The sequence below is a fragment of the Bos grunniens genome, chromosome 22 (assembly GCF_055505025.1).
Source record: "Bos grunniens cultivar Pamir isolate PY7600 chromosome 22, Bosgru_T2T1.0, whole genome shotgun sequence".
NCBI classification, from domain to species: domain Eukaryota; kingdom Metazoa; phylum Chordata; class Mammalia; order Artiodactyla; family Bovidae; genus Bos; species Bos grunniens.
This window is the reverse complement of record NC_141186.1, coordinates 13,283,017-13,296,312: the sequence shown is the minus strand read 5'-3', so window position 1 is coordinate 13,296,312 and position 13,296 is coordinate 13,283,017. Positions and strand designations below refer to the sequence as shown.

Here is a 13,296-nt window from a genome sequence, read left to right as displayed (position 1 = left end):
TTTAAAACAAGCAAACAAACAAAAACCATTGTGTGGCCAGCAGTATTCTTCAGACTCCAGAGAAAATTGGTTAAGATAAAAACTCTTTGGAAACTCCAAAACTGGTTCTTTTTACATATGTAGTTAGAGACAGCTAGTTTGATAAAATACGGTTTTCTGAGAGACCCGAGAGAACAAAAATCTGGCTAGGAGAAAGCTTGACGTTAACTCTTACCATGTGCTTGAGATAACAGACACAGCCCACTCTGCCCAAGACTTCAGTCTTGGGTTAATCAGTAGAACTTTGAAAGATGTTTGGGTTCATATACCCACATTTTATACCACACTGAAGAGAAATTGTGTTATGAGAAAAATGTATGTTATAGATTACGGAATATGTTCTTAAGTTTGCCAATCAGAGAATGCTGATATAACACATAGTTCAATGACTTGTCTCTTGGTTTTGTTAAGATATTTGAAAGGTTAAAAATTGTAATATGTAAAAATGATAAGGGAAGCATTTCAGTGTGTAAAGCAAGTAGGCTATGTGTTGGTGAGAGAAAGTATAAAAAAACTAAAGTATTTTTGCTGAGGAGTAAAACAATAATTTTAGCTTCAGCTGGTTCTGGATGAGAAAAAAAGGGACAAATTAATATGGAGAAAGTGATAAAAGATTTATATATAAAAAAAGAAACTCTGAGAAAAGAACTTTGCACTTTAAGATAGATTGAATTTAATTAGATAAATCAATTTTGCTATTACTAAATTGATACAAGACTGAGTTTGGGTTTCTCTCTGTTAAGAGAACAAAGGTTTTCTAAATGAATGAGGATTATTTGGTGTATTAAATTATATGGAAAACATGGTCAAATGATAAACATTCTTAGGTTATATTGTATGGGTAAATATCATTATTATAAGTGTTCTAGAAGTTGTATGATGTTTCTAAAGTTTGAATATGTACAACATAGTACAATATGGTACTATGTTGTCAGTCATATTTCTAGTCACAAATTGTCTAGTGAAGTTGTCGCAGAGTGTAACTTAACCACTTATGATGTGTAGCACTGCCGGCTCTAAGTCTCCTGCTTGAAGCACGTGTACGTGTGTATGACAATCGGGTATAACTGATAAAACGTATACTATCAAACGTTTCCCCGTCAGCACACCTCTGTACTGGTGTGTTACATCTGATCAGGTTTCTCCCAATGTGAATAACTAAGTCAATACATAATAGAAACAAACAGTAAGCCTAGCACTGAGGGACATGAACAGACCCAGAGCAGGCAACTGAACCACTCTGGCAATGTTGAAAAAATATATTGATTGTCAGTGCTTTCTATGGAAAGATGTGCTATTAAAGGGGGAAAATGATGAAAGAAATTTTCACATGTTGAGGCATGGGGAAATCATCCTGGCTTATACATGATTTAATGTGACATTTAGGCTAACCAAAACAGGCTGTTTGTGGCCTATTAGAAAAACATCTATTTCTGCTTTATTGACTATGCCAAAGCTTTTGACTGTGTGGATCACAATAAACTGTGGAAAATTCTGAAAGAGGTGGGAATACCAGACCACCTGACCTGCCTCTTGAAAAACCTATATGCAGGTCAGGAAGCAACAGTTAGAACTGGACATGGAACAACAGACTGGTTCCAAATAGGAAAAGGAGTACGTCAAGGCTGTATATTGTTGCCCTGCTTATTTAACTTACATGCAGAGTACATCAGAAGAAACGCTGGGCTGGAAGAAGCACAAGCTGGAATCAAGATCTGGGAGAAATATCAGTAACCTCAGATATGCAGATGACACCACCCTTATGGCAGAAAGTGAAGAGGAACTAAAAGGCCTCTTGATGAAGGTGAAAGAGGAGAGTGAAAAAGTTGGCTTAAAGCTCAACATTCAGAAAACTAAGATCACCGCATCTGGTCCCATCACTTCATGGCAAATAGATGGGGAAACAGTGTCAGACTTTATTTTTTGGGGCTCCAAAATCACTGCAGATGGTGACTGCAGCCATGGAATTAAAAGATGCTTACTCCTTGGAAGGAAAGTTATGACCAACCTAGACAGCATATTCAAAAGCAGAGACATTACTTTGCCAACAAAGGTCCATCTAGTCAAGGCTATGGTTTTTCCAGTGGTCATGTATGGATGTGAGAGTTGGACTGTGAAGAAAGCTGAGTGCTGAAGAACCGATGTTTTTGAACTGTGGTGTTGGAGAAGACTCTTGAGAGTCCCTTGGACTGCAAGAAGATCCAACCAGTCCATTCTAAAGGAGATCAGTCCTGGGTGTTCATTGGAAGGACTAATGCTGAAGCTGAAACTCCAATACTTTGGCCACCTCATGCGAAGAGTTGACTCATTGGAAAAGACTCTGATGCTGGGAGGGATTGGGGGAGGAGGAGAAGGGGACGATAGAGGATGAGATGGCTGGATGGCATCATCGACTCGATGGACATGAGTTTGAGTGATGGACAGGGAGTTGGTGATGGACAGGGAGGCCTGGTGTGCTGTGAGTCATGGGGTCGCAAAGAGTCAGACACGACTGAGTGACTGAACTGAACTGAAACATAAATTGTTTATCTGCTTTAACCATTTTGGGGGAAATAACACATTCAGAGAATAATCCAAAACTACATCTTGATTATTATCCTCATTGTAATATGTCTACTAATTTTCACATGTTTGTCCAGGTACTATGACAAAGTAATCACAGAAAGAGGTGTTTTCATAATACAAAATACTGATGCTAAGCTTGAAACTCAAGATTATTTCCAACTCTGTGTCCATTCCCCAAATTATGCAGGACTATGCCCCACTTTGGCAGGAAGGATCCATAGCAGTTTTTGCCCTATTCCCTCAAAGATTTGGGGAAAACTTGGAACAGTCATGGAACTAACACCAAGTTCCTGTAAAAAGTTTATGATTAACCTCTCTATCCAACACTTTATTCCCTTTCTGGTTCTGCACCTGTCCCTCCTCAAGACTGAGGAGTATCAAAGAAAGGGTGGATTTGAAATGGAGTGGGGGTTCCGCAGCTGCGGAGCCTATAGGCTGCGGAATAGCTGGAAACTGACGGCGTGCTGCGGCTGAACATGGCTTTCTCAGTCGGATTGGTCGGTTGCCTGTTGGGCCCCATCAGTAGGTCAGCGGGGCTGCTGGGTGGCAGGTGGCTCCAGGGTTCCCGGGCCTGGCTGGGGCTCCCCGACACCCGGAGACTCCCCGCCATTCAGCAGACCAGGGGCAGGATGCGCGGGAACGAGTATCAGCCAAGCAAAAATTAAAAAAAAAAAAAAAAATGAAATGGAGTGGGACCCTATGGTCCTTCCCCTCCATGTTCTCCACTTGCCTTTTGTCTATGGAAAAACTTAAGCCAAAGAATAAGTTTAATCAGAGAAGTGAGAAAATGCAAAGCCAAAGCAAAGCAGTCAAGATTCAATAATAATAGTCTAGTCATTAAGCAAAGTTAGGAACCTTTAGTTCCTTCTCAAAGGCTATAGATAATAGTCTAAGTCATATCCTTGGAGCTGTACTGTGAATATTGAAACCCCCACCAGGTGGAAGAAGTTAAGTACGTGATGACCAGACTATAGCCATGACATAAGCTGCCACTGAGTCTGCACCCTGGCCCAACCCCCACGCCAATCCGTTTGCCGGCCTCCAAAAGAAAGCAAACTTCCCTTTCCAACAACTTTGCCTCTTTATTGGCTTTTGAGTGGTAAGTTGTTGAATTCCACTTTTGGTAACAGTATGTACTATATTTTAATATTTTGAAGCCATTGGTAGGTTAACCTGACCTATCCAGGCTCACTGACCATTGTGTGCTGGGCAGATTGACAAGATAGCTGTGCCTGCTGTTTACACTGGACAGAGGAACATAACTGAAGTGAGACAACCTGGAAATAGGGTGACCATGTAGAAGTCCTAATCCATGTGCCTCCAGATCTCATCATATTATGAACTATGTATGAGAAAATATATACAAAGTAAATAGGCTATTAACATCATTACTAGACCACATCTATAAGTCCTGATTTCAGGTAGTTTCACTCATTAATATGGCTTCATTTCATTAACTCATGGGCTTCATAAGTAAATATTTATACATCTGAATGTGAAGTAAGTTTATGGAAATAAAAAACCACTTTTATATCTTTACATATTAGGAACTAGCCTGAGGTTTTATTTTTCAGATGGTTCCCTTTACTTAGATTTTAAGTCGCTGCATGAGAATGCCTTAAGGCTGTAGCTTTTGAGATTTCACATTTTATGTATTTAATTGTTTTTTTTGCCTAAAAGTGCTTCTAACATTGGAGTGGGGATTGTTTATCTTCCCCACGCCCCAGAATTTCTACTTTCTTGCTTTTAGTTCTGTCAGTAAAGGTTGGTTCATTAAACAAAAAAGGGAGAGCACTCTGGGCAGAAACTGCAGCCGCCTTCAGCTGCTGCAGTGCTTTGCCTCCCCTGAGCGTAATCACAGGCAGGTGTCTGGGCACGCACAGGAGGCCTGGGCGAGCACGGCGGGAGTGACACTGTCCCTGCAAGGAGAGGGGCGGCGGAGGGTAAGCTCACGGCCTGGCTATAATCTTGGGGCTACATTAAGGTCAGACATGTGTTAATTTTCTCCCATTCTCAGCAGTCTAAGACACTGAACCCAGAAAAAAAAAAAAAAACCAAACCATGATTGATGGCAAGCATGGGCGTTGCAGAGAAGGAGGGACAGAAGGAGGAAAGGGAAGACAACCACTCAGTCTTCTGTCCTTCACTGACAGAACACTGACTTTGAGCTGAGCCACTGCCTCCTAGAATCAAGACCGGGCTTCCCAGCACCCCTGGCAGCTACGTGGGGCTGTGTGACTAAGTTCTGGCCTGTGAGATAAAAGTGGAAGGACGTGTGGTACCCAGGGTGCTTAGAGGGAGCTCACTCAGCCAGGAGGGGTCTCTCTGTGGTTTTCTGCGATTCCTCCCCATCTCACTCTGCGTTCATGACAGCACAAGCTCTAGCCACCAACTCCATCTGTGATTTGACCTTGGGAACCTGTGTGGATCAAAAACAAAGGCTCTTGGGTCCTCATGATGTGGAGGAGCCACCACAGTAGTTCTGAACCCACTGCTGCATTTCTTCTATGTGAGAAAGAAACACCCTGTTTCATCACTGCATATCTATTGGTCTTTTGGGTTTTTCCCTTATAGACAGATTGACCTGAATCTGAGAAAGGAGGGCAGGGCCAGGTGTCAAGCAGAGTGAGGGCCAAAATGGGGAGGGGAGGCTGAGTGATGAGGCTGAGAGCGGCAGGACTCTGGGCGGGTCGGGATGAAAAGGAAAGTGGGATGACGCAAGTCCATAGTGAAGACCATGCATCGCCACAGTGGTGACAGGCCCAGGGGAAGGATGTCAGCTTGAAGTCACCCCACTGGGCTGGGGGCCCAAGACAAAGCACAGTGTTGTATGTAGAAACAGGCCAAACCCACCACCGCATGGGGCTGGATGTGAGGATGGTCTAAAACTGACCCAGACACATGGGCAGCTTTGTTTTCAAGAGCCTCTGATACCTCCTAGCTCACCGTTCACAAGGGGTTGCTCTGTCCTCCTCCTGGAACCAGAGGGAAGCATGGTGGCCTGTCCATCAGGAGCATCAGTTCATGGGCCTCTGGGGTCTGTCACTGGTCACTGCTACTTGTCACCTCTCTGACTCGCTCCTTCTTGAATGTGCAGAGTGGCCAGAGTTCCTCTGCCTTGATTCTCCTCCCCTCCAGGCACTGGATGCCAGAGGTATTTCCACCATCACCTTGGCAGCCGCTTCCTGAGGCCAGCTTCCCGTGAGTCCCTGGTGGCCAAACTCCTCACGTCTCGGCACTCCTTTTTCTCCTTGGCCTTGCTGTCCAGCAGAATTCCCAGAAAGCCCCCGTCTCTGTTCTTCAAAACCACCACACTGTCCCGTTCCCACTAGCGTCTCCCTGCCTGGACATATAGCTCCCTTGACTGGTTTGCCCTTAAATGGCTGGCAATCTTCCCAGGACTCTTCTCCTTTGCAATCTTTCCTTCCTAGTTGCCAGGATAATGTTCCCTTTCCTATGCTCATCCTCCCTTGGATGAAGAAAGGAAAATCATCTTTATTGAGAAAGTGCTGTGTGAAGAGCACAGGCCTGGCATCAGGAAGCCCAAGAGAGAATCCTGAGCCAGTATTTCGGTTCTCTGACCTCAGTTTTACTCCTCTGTAACATGGTGCCAATAAGGTTCACCTCACAGAACTGTTGCAAGGACTAGAAATACACATTCATAGCACTTGTACATCATGGGCATGTGATAAAATCACTTGCCATTTTTTAAAATCACTGTAATGATATTTGTAGCATCAGTATGACCTTTTAATGGGACCCCTGAGAAAGGCAGTTTTTCTAGGACATGGCATCTCCAGTGATGTGAGGGATTTCTGATCTCAGGAGACAGTCCTGTCAGTCCAGAAGACCTATATCCCCTTGAAGCCCATCTCAGATTGTATCTCAGCAGGGCTACTCAGGAAGCCCTGGGCCATCCTCCACCGTGGTGACCTTGCACAGGACAAGGGTCCAGCTGGCTCCACACGGGGGCTGTGCAGCTCTGAGCTCCCATCTGCATGACACCACAGCTCGTGACCCTGCTGGAAGCCTCACCCCAGCAAGGAGCCCCTGTGCTGCTACTTCTTCCCCTTCCATCCCACCCTTCCATCGCCTTGGCTTCCCTACAGTGAGTCCTGCCACCCCACTCCCAGTCCTGGGGCCAGGACGGGCAGCAGGAGCTTCCAGCAAGGAGACAGAAAAGGCTCAGGAAGAAGACTGACTGGGTGGAGTCTCCGCCGGAAACATCTGCCCACGTCTGCATCTCTGAAGGCCACCAGCTCCTATCTTCTTGTTTCCCTGTGCTCAGATGAGAGGCAAAACCGACCGCAGAGAATCTGAAATTCTGTCCACTGCTCATTCCCTTAATAATACTGCGGGGGGTGGGTGTTGCTGGAATAAGTGTGTTTTCTGGCTGTGGAACTGTCAGACCTCCTGAGGTTGCGTGTTCGCATGGAGAGCTGTGATGCCAGCTGTCCTGCAGGGTCCGGCTGTAATTACCAACACCGCTGAAGAGCTTTCTTCCCAGCTCTGCTTTCAACCCATGCGCCTTTGTGTCTGAGCCACCTCTTCATTCTGGAGTCACAGTGACAGTCCATTCCCTACCTACCCACACCTTCCTACTGCACTCCCCTGTTTATCTACAGAGAAAACTGAGGCCAAAGTGGGACTCAAAGCCTGGCTAAGCCAGAGAACAGGGTCTGAAATTGAATACACAAAAGCCCATTTGGGGAAGAAAGACAGTATTAGTTTCATGGCCTGCAGAGCCTTCAGGTATACATTTCTGTTTCAATAATATGGTAAAATGTGTATCCTGAAGCCTACATCTAAATTTATCCATCACTTTAACATTTTTACAGAATAAGCTCTTCCCTGTTGACATTTCTATCCTTTGCTTTTATAAATGAATCTTACATAATTTATGTGGCCCTTTATTAAGCATACATGGAGATGCTACTTGGTGACATATAATATCCTAAATGCGAGGTGATTCAGACCTAAAAGGAGAGAATCATGAGGTAGATAATAGGGAGCAAGAGAACTCTACTTGAAGGCCCTTCTGAGGGTGGAACTGAGCAAGGAGAGCTGGAAAAGTCTAAAATGGCATTTTTGAGGACCTGTGTGATGGTTAATCTTAGATGGCAACTTGCTGGGTCACCGGGTACCCAGATACTTGGTAAAACACATCTTGATGTCACTATCAAAGTACTTTTATAACATCTGAATCAGTAGCCTTTGGGTAATGTAGATTCCATAATGTAGGGGGGTAGGCCTCATCCAATTAGTTGGGTTTATCTTTAATTTTTATTTTATATTGGGATATAGTTGATTTACTATGTTGTGTTTCCAGTGTCCAGCAAAGTGATTCAGTTATTCATATACATATGAATTCTTCAGATTCTTTTCCCTTATATTTCATTCCCTTCTATATTACAGAGTATTGAGTAGAGTTCCCTGTACCAAGCAGTAGGTCCTTGTTGATTATCTGTTTTATATAATAGTGTATATACATTAATCAGTTGGATTTTTAACGAAAAGACTGACCTTCCATGGAGGAGAGGGAGTTCTGCTAGTAGACTGGATTTGGACTTGAGCTGTAACTCTTCCCTGGGTCTCCAGCCTGCCAGCCCACCCTGCAGATTTTCTATTTACCAAGTCCCTATGGCGTGCTGTGATTCATGGGGTCGCAAAGAGTCGGACATGACTGAGTGACTGATCTGATCTGATCTATAGTTATGTGAGTCTCTTCCTTAAACTCTCTCTTTCTCTACACACACAAAACACACACTACACATCATTCTGGTCCTGTTTCTCTGGAGAACCTATCCTCCTACGGCAAGGAGTCATGTTAGGCTTCCTAGGCACCTTACCAGCATGAGCAGGAGAAACCAAGGTCCGTGCAGGTTGAACTTAACCTTCTCTCGTCTCAGAGTCAATGAGGGATTGAGAGAGGGTTTGAACCCAGGTCAGGAAGACTAAAGGGAACAGGACACCTGGCTAGGCTGGGAGAGTTCCTGTACCTTTGCCTCTCTATACCTTCCCTCCCTTGAGGATCCCGTTTTAAAAATGGCTCTCTGTGCATATTTTTGAAACATTTAAACAAATGCAGAATCAGAGGACAGCCTGCTCAGTAGCTCATAGAGGAACGCTGGCTGGCCAAGGCCTCAGGGCTATTATCTCAAGATGAATTGTCCCCTGACAGCTGATCAGGTCTATTTTGAAACTGCTTTCTCCATGGCTGGATGTATTAGCTTGAGACAGAATTCTGCCAAAAATAGAGGCTGCCGCTGTCTCCAAGTGACCCAGAAGGGTACACCAATATGAGTTATTTCTCCAAAGCAAACAGATTTTCCTGAAACATGTGCTGAGGCCATACACACACGCAGAGGAGAAACTGGCTCTCGCATGCACACGTTCCCCACTCCACTGGTACGTAAGGGAGACCACCATGGTGATTTTCCACTCAAGCACACGGCTGTTCTCATGACTCAGATAGAACCCACAGTGAGTGCAGACGCCAGACAGTGCCTGCTGCACGTGTACGACATTCCGGAGTTACCCTGTTAGTCTTCAGACTGATGGGGTAGCATGATTCATGTTTACCAGGAAACCTTCTAGGAAGGGTGGGTGCTCAGTCACATCTCCCTCAGGTGAGTTCGTGGATGTCATCTCCTGGGGGCCTCAGGTTTAACCTGTTTCAGATTGTTGCTCTGTCCCTGCAGAGCTGCTCTCACCACAGGCTTGCTGAGCTCAGTGGAGGCCTCCTCCATCTTCCCCAACTGCTAAAGCCACAGAGATCTTCTTGATCTGGCTTCTCCTTACGTAGCATAGTCAGCCCAGGTTCTACACATTCGTGATCCTAAGTAGAAAATAATCTGACATCTATCTTCTTGTCTCCATCTTTGCCGTCACCACCCACGCCCAGTCTAATCCAGTCTCATCTCCCCTGGGACCAGGGCAACAGCCTCTTTCTGAACTGGAGACCCTTCCTAATCTTCCCCTGATTTCCATCTCTAAACTACAGCAAAGGAGGACCTTTTAAAAGTGAAAATCTGATTGGGTCACCCACCTGCTTAACATATGTTCACAGATTTCAGTTTTTCTCAAGATATACTAGGAGCCCACATGGCCTGTTGCCTCCAAACACACCCCCTCCCCTGATGCTCTAAACACACCACCTGTTCAATTTCTGGCTGTTCTTTGAAAACGCCTTGGTCTTGCCTTTTCTGAGGCGTTTCCATATGATCTCTCATCTTGAAAGCTCCTCTCGCCAGCGTTCACTCAGCCCAAGTCCATTCGCTCTTCGCCATTTCCCCACTGAAGGCCTTCCCTTATCCTTCAGAGTGAACTAAGTCTTCTTGTAATTCTCTCTCATAGCACTTGTCTCCTTGACAGACGTTTCACAATTTCTAATTATAAATGTATGTATGTGCATTATATTTTAGTGTATTTGGTTTGTTTCACCACTGTAGACTCCATTGCAAAGGAGATTTGCAAACTATTGCATGATATTACACCTACTGTGTTGTAAAATATAGTGGAGATACTCAGCAGATGAGCACGATGTGTGTCCAACACGAGCGGCATGCTCAAACCTGGGCCATTAGGCACGAGGAGCTACACCGCTATGCTCCCATCACAAAATTCTTCATTTGGATGCCCATGAAGTCAAATCATATTGTTTCAAATCACTTGCCTATGAAGCCTGTTTTCTACATTTTAATACTCTCATCTGTATAGTTTTGAAAACCATGATCGTTCTGACTTATTAATTTCATGCATCTGCTTTGACATTGGAGCCATGAACAAAGAGAGAGTGTACTGGCCAATGAGGCCAGAGAATGGACATACTTAATTATAGAAATAACACCTGATGCTAAAATGAGGTCTGAGATATAAACAAGTGTTATTTCATGCATTGAATAAGTATTGACTTGATACTGACTCTCTCATAGCACAGGATCAGGTACTATGGGTCACAGAGTTGGCTTAGTAAGACAGGAGCCTGCGATGTACAGGAGCAGACAAACAGGGAAGACCCAAAACAAGGCGGGGGAGTGGGAAGAAGCAGGATGTGGACGACCTGGCTTGAGCCTAACACAAGGCAGATAGCCCCCAGTGGAGCTCTGACCCTCCAGCAGGGGTCCCCTGCCTCCAGGCTGCAAACTGGTACCTGCTGTCAGGTCAGGGGTGGTGTTAGATTTGAAGTAAAGTGGAGGGGATGGCTTCAGGATGATGCAAGCACATTACATTTACTGTGCCTGAAACCATCTCCCCCATCCCCAGTCATGGAAAAATTGTCTTCCATGAAATCAGTCCTGGTGCCAAAAAAGGTTGGGGACCATTGCCCTATAGCACAGACCCCTTTCATCTTGTCCCAGCATTAGGGACAGAGGGTGGAAACCCTTCCTGGGCATTGTAGACTTCTTTCTGGCAAGGCTCCTGCTTTGTGGCTCAAAGTTCTATCAAATAGACACTTTTTAACATTTCGCTGGTTCCTTTGACTAGTGTCAGACCCTCACATAAAGGTTAAAGAGGATAGTACTTTAAGAGTTTGGAAGAGAAGTCATCAGGGTGGTGCAGCAGAAGGTTTAGGAACTCAGAGCCAGATATGCCTGCTCTGAAATCCACTGGGCTGAATCATGCTCGTGGACACCTAAGGGGTTCCAAGAGGCAGAGCTCTAGGACAGCTGTAAGCTCTCTGACATTGTCTGGGAATTTTTGCATGATAATAAAACATGTCCAAAGGGAAAGATGGCAGATGGGAAGAGGACGAAGTTCATAAATGTCACAGTCAGACTCTGGCTGCATCAGCTAGGCCGCACTTACCTGGCCCTGGGCGAATTATTCAAGTACAAACCCCTCCAAGCCTTAGTTGTGGAGGGTCAGAAAAGCAGTTTGAATTACACCATGTGGCCAGAGGTGTGAGCTTTTCAGAAACAGAAGCAAGAATACAAGATTCCCAGTACTAAATGAGTGCGGTCCTGTCTTGGTGAGCTCCAAAATCACTGCAGATGGTGATTGCAGCCATGAAATTAAAGGATGCTTACTCTTTGGAAGGAAAGTTATGACCAACCTAGATAGCATATTCAAAAGCAGAGACATTACTTTGCCAACAAAGGTCCGTCTAGTCAAGGCTATGGTTTTTCCAGTGGTCATGTATGGATGTGAGAGTTGGACTATAAAGAGCTGAGCGCTGAAGAATTGATGCTTTTGAACTGTGGTGTTGGAGAAGACTCTTGAGAGTCCCTTGGACTGCAAGGAGATCCAACCAGTCCATCCTAAAGGAGATCAGTCCTGGGTGTTCATTGGAAGGACTGATGCTGAAGCTGAAACTCCAATACTTTGGCCACCTCATACGAAGAGTTGACTCATTGGAAAAGACTCTGATGCTGGGAGGGATTGGGGGCAGGAGGAGAAGGGGACGACAGAGGATGAGATGGCTGGATGGCATCATCGACTCGATGGACATGAGTTTGGGTGAACTCCAGGAGTTGGTGATGGACAGGGAGGCCTGGCATGCTATGATTCATGGGGTCGCAAAGAGTAGGACACGACTGAGCCACTGAACTGGACTGAACTGTCTTGGTTGGGGAGGCATCTTCATTCACATCAGGGTATGCCAAAGATGTGAGGAGAAAGAGCATGTAAGAGCAAGCCACAAAGGTATAGATTCTCCAAACAGCGTTGGAATGGAGAAAAGTGCATTAGGGAAGCCAGGCCACCATGCGTTATCCACAGCGATCATTGTAAGTCAGTATGTTAAATATTCAGTGCCTCAAGCAGACCAATTTCTTAAGTCTGGTCTCCAGCTCTGAAGCTATTCTGAATCAGTGAAACCCTGAGTCAAGAGTTTCAACCTATGTACAAGCAGGTCTTCAGTGCCCCTATCATTTCTGGGGATGCCCCAGGAGGTTCTCATTCATAAGCCTGTTTTCTTCCTTTGGTCCCACTGTTACCTGGAGATGTCCACACTCTGGACAGTTCTTGAAGACGCCTCACGGGCTGCCACTCAAGAGAGAGATCGCCAGTTCCCACGCAGAGCAGGACAAACATGCCGGTCTGGCGGCTGCCTTATTTCTCCTAATGGTTGTTCTCAACTGTTACTTCGCACGTTGTTTCTTTCTCACCTTCTCTGCCTTGTTCCAGTTTGTCATCCTCTGTCTGATTCTACTCTTGCTGCACATTCTTTAGCTTCCAAATGCCATTTACCTGCCTGAACTGACTATGTATCAGTTAAGATTCTTGTCAGTAAGTCAGTTGGATGACTTACAGGGATTAACTGAGAAACCGAGGTGACATTTCATCAGCTAGTAATTGCTAGAGTTTAGTTTCATGGTGCTGCTGCTGCTGCTGCTGAGTCACGTTAGTCGTGTCCGACTCTGTGCAACCCCACAGACGGCAGCCCACCAGGCTCCCCCATCCCTGGGATTCTCCAGGCAAGAACACTGGAGTGGGTTGCCATTTCCTTCTCCAATGCATGAAAGTGAAAAGTGAAAGTGAAGTCGCTCAGTCGTGTCCGACCCTCAGCAACCCCATGGACTGCAGCCTTCCAGGCTCCTCCATCCATGGGATTTTCCAGGCAAGAGTACTGGAGTGGGGTGCCATTGCCTTCTCCGTTCATGGTGCTAATGAAAGAAATACCTATCTAAGGGCTTCCCTGGTCTCAGGTGGTAAAAATCTGCCTGCAGTGCAGGAGACCTGGGTTTAATC

General features: G+C 45.4%; 2 protein-coding genes across 5 annotated transcripts in view; one reads left to right on the top strand and one right to left on the bottom strand.

Annotated features, from left to right (window-relative positions):
- Positions 1–13,296, top strand: part of LOC147348074 (uncharacterized) — a 238,979-nt gene that overhangs the window by 707 nt on the left and 224,976 nt on the right. The window lies entirely within an intron of this gene.
- The window catches only part of MYRIP (myosin VIIA and Rab interacting protein), a 228,280-nt gene that overhangs the window by 128,257 nt on the left and 86,727 nt on the right, over positions 1–13,296 (bottom strand). The gene's annotated exons all lie outside the window — the stretch shown is intronic.